This window comes from Gymnoscopelus microlampas (assembly GCF_963454915.1).
Source record: "Gymnoscopelus microlampas genome assembly, chromosome: 4".
In the NCBI taxonomy this organism is placed as follows: Eukaryota; Metazoa; Chordata; class Actinopteri; order Myctophiformes; family Myctophidae; genus Gymnoscopelus; species Gymnoscopelus microlampas.
The window spans coordinates 5,276,032-5,279,800 of NC_139941.1; the positions used below are offsets into that span (position 1 = coordinate 5,276,032).

The window sequence follows — 3,769 nt, forward strand, 5'->3', positions numbered from 1 at the left end:
TAACTTCTACTCCACTACATTTCAGAGGCAAATATTATACTTTTACTCCACCACAAATACATTTTCACCAGAAAGATTTAAATGAAACAAGCACCCCAACAAATATCACTACCTTAGACTAGTTTACCAGTCAAAATTGTCCATTTTAATATTTGTATGAACACTTTGAGCATCGGGTATGATGTGCTGTTTAGATCTGTCCATGCAATGGGTGATTGTGGGCAAATTAACTAATTTAATCAGTAGGCCTATATACTGTACACATATGTGGTACATATATTTAGCTTTACATATTATATAGCATTTTACATTTGAATATACACTTAGTCATACACGCATATCGAGAGTGCTCTGACCTCACAAGCATTGTATACATGAAATATAAATGAAAGATTACAAAGAAAAGTTGTTAGCTTATTCCCGTATATTGTGTTAATACAATTAACTGCTGTTGTTGCAAAGAAGTGTGGACAGGTGAACAAGGGGTAATCGGAAGGAACTCTTAATATAGAAATAGTGGTTGGCTCTTAAAATAACCTTTGTTGTGTTTGTAGAATTAAGTAAATGTATTTCTTGGCGGCTTTCTCGTCTTCTTGGGGAGCAGAACAGCCTGGATGTTGGGCAGCACACCGCCCTGAGCGATGGTCACTCCACCCAGCAGTCTGTTGAGCTCCTCGTCGTCGCGGACGGCCAGCTGGAGATGACGGGGAATTATGCGAGACTTCTTGTTGTCACGGGCAGCGTTTCCAGCCAACTCCAGGATCACAGCGGTCAGAAACTCGAGAACAGCCGCCAGAACAGCCGCCAGATAGACGCCGGGGGGCACCGGCACCGACACGCTGGGCATAGTTGCCTTTACGGAGCAGCCTGTGGACTCGACCCACGGGGAACTGACGCCCGGCACGAGATGAGCGAGTCTTAGCCTTAGCTCTGGACTTTCCACCGGTCTTGCCTCTTCCTGACATGATTTAGCTTTATTTCTTGAATTACTCTTCGAAAAAATGTGATAGAGAAAAAGGACACAAAACCTTTTATATCTTCAACTTAGTACTGTCTTTGGGCGCCCCACCAATCATATTATGAACTCCCCTCCAATCACTACTAGTGGTGTGAACGGTTCCTCCACGAGAAGGACAATCCTGACCAGAGACCAATCAGAGAACAACGTTTTTATTTGTGTGTGTGTGTGTGTATTTTTGGGTATTTGTATACTGAAAATAAAACCGAACTGAACTGAACTGAATATAGACCCCGGCCTGCTCTCTGAGTGGACTGCCTTCACGCTTCAGTCTGATAATCAGGCTAATAAAATAAAGACGTTTGCACCCTGCTGTCATTAATGGCCTTATTTGGCCTCGCTACTTGTCGTACGCTAGCTATCCATATGGTTTAGTACAGGGGTGCCCACACTTTTTTGACTTGAGAGCTACTTTTAAAATGACCAGCTCAAAATGATCTACCAGCCCCCCAAAACATTTACCCGAGGGGGCTTTGGAAGAGTTGCATATAAGACAAATGCACTTGGAATGGGAAATGATGTGCAGTCCCAAAATAATCATACTTGAACTGCAGGGACCCTCAAAAATATTAATATTTGAACTGCAGGGACCCCCCAAAATAATCATATTTGAACTGCAGGGACCCCACAAAATCATATTTGACCTGGTGACCCCCAAAAGAATTAGTTGAGGCATTACAATTTGTTTGACTCCACAGATACATTTGTGAAAATAGCAAGCTCACAAGCTCTTGTAGATCGGCTATTTTCAAAATGTTTGCCTCTTATATTATTTGTCTGCTGAGTACTTTTGATGAAATAATGGCCTTTTGAAGAAAAAAACACAATGTCTTAAGTCCTTAAATTATCACTTCACTGTCACCTTGGGACTCTGAGAACCACTCATTAGGTAGCCTTGGGAACCCATGCCTTTTTTCTTTTCACACGTTCTAATCCCTCTCCAGAGGGTTTGGAAAATGTGCAGCAAACACAAAGCTTGTAGATCTGGTACTGCCCAAAAATAGAACAAACATGAGAACATCCTCATTCTACTGCTCTGCCACCGAAACATGGAATGCCCTCATCCATTAAAACATTTGAATCACTGGTTTCTTTCAACACTACAGCCTGAGAAACTATCTATAGAAGTCCTCAAAGGGAGGTAAATGCAACTTCCCATTGAAAGGAAATGTCATTCACTGATGACCTTCACCCCCACGCCCCCTTTTTCTCTTTTGTACATAGTGTTCTTGTTGGATGACATGTATTGCCGTGTGATTTGTTTCACGTGCCATGTTGAAGAAATTAATACATAGGACCACAATGGAAAAGAGTCCCCAGGACTTTGTGTAATCCTTTTAACCTTTATCGTCTGACAGTAATCGTACTCTTTAACTACATTAAATAAAATAAAATAAATTAAAAAAAGCTGGCATGAAAAAAGCTGGCATGAGAGACAATCTGTGAACATGTCACTTCTCTCACACCTGGGGAGGAAAAAGTAGGACTTAAAATAAGGAAGTTGGCCAACTGACAACTCTATACTGGTAAGAGTACAAAGGTAAGCCATATAGCCTACTCCAACAGAGGAGGAATGTAAAAGATTTCCTCTACCTCTATTCATTGAAATTTTCTGGACAAGTCTTATACAACCACATCTCTGACATGAGACAGTGTACAACATGATGGGAAGAAGGCAGTCACCATACTGTGCTAAACCCACTCTTGATATACTCTCAGAGTCTCGTCAATTTAGATGCAGCACAGCTGGGTGACCAGGTGGAAGAGTCACTCAATTAAGCCCACAGAGGAGAGAGATAAACTGCCAAAAAAAAGTTCAGAAACTTAACTTTGGTCGATTATTTCTCCCCTTTAATAATACCAATTGGTATTGTGTTTTATATCATTTTTATCGTTGATTAGTCACCTTTACAACGAGGTACACCTTGTAAGGATCGGGCATTTCTTGGAATGAGCAACACAGCTAAACGTGTGGGTAGCGCCCCCAAAGAAATTGCAAAAAAAAAAAAAAACGTATATCTAGTCAAAGTTGAACAATCATACAGATCAACAATCATGTATATATACATACATACATACATACATACATACATACATACATACATATATATATATATATAATCAGACAGGTCAAACATGAGGACTACAATCCAAATGATGTCACTGAGTTAATAAAAAAAATGATAGCCTAATAATAAATATAGCTGCAAGCAGCGATAATACGGGGCCAGTGAATAGAGAGAGAGAGAGACATGGAAACGGAATAGATTGAAGAGAGAGAGAGTGACATGGAAACAATAGATTGATGAGAGAGAGAGATGGAAACATAATGGTTTGATTGGACATCTCAACCTACTGCCATTAACAGGATTCGAACTCTCAACCTTCAGACTAATAGGCTGCAACACTACCTATAGTGCTATAGCTTTGTCCAGGCTGATATTGTCTGTTGAAGATCATAAACTCTTGCCTTCTTTCATGAACCAAGCCCCTGTTTCACTAACACTAAGATCACTCGTTCACAAACCATTTACCAATGAAGAAATTGTACATCTCCTCAGAACCAAAACTAGTGAAAGTAGCCGATCTACAACCTCACAAACCATGAAAAGTTGTGAGATTGTAGATCAGCTATTTTCAGAATGAAGTATGTCATACGTTGAAAAAACATACTCTCAAATAAGCATTTCAGGTTATCTTTACCATTTGCACATGTATTCATTGATACAGTCATGTTGTTTGCAATTCAAC

General features: G+C 40.1%; 1 pseudogene across 1 annotated transcript; it reads right to left on the bottom strand.

Annotated features, from left to right (window-relative positions):
* Positions 1–556: 556 nt before the first annotated feature.
* LOC311043272 (histone H2A-like) lies at positions 557–965 on the bottom strand (annotated as a pseudogene). Its single transcript has one exon. The product of its transcript is annotated as a histone H2A-like (transcript).
* Positions 966–3,769: the final 2,804 nt, after the last annotated feature.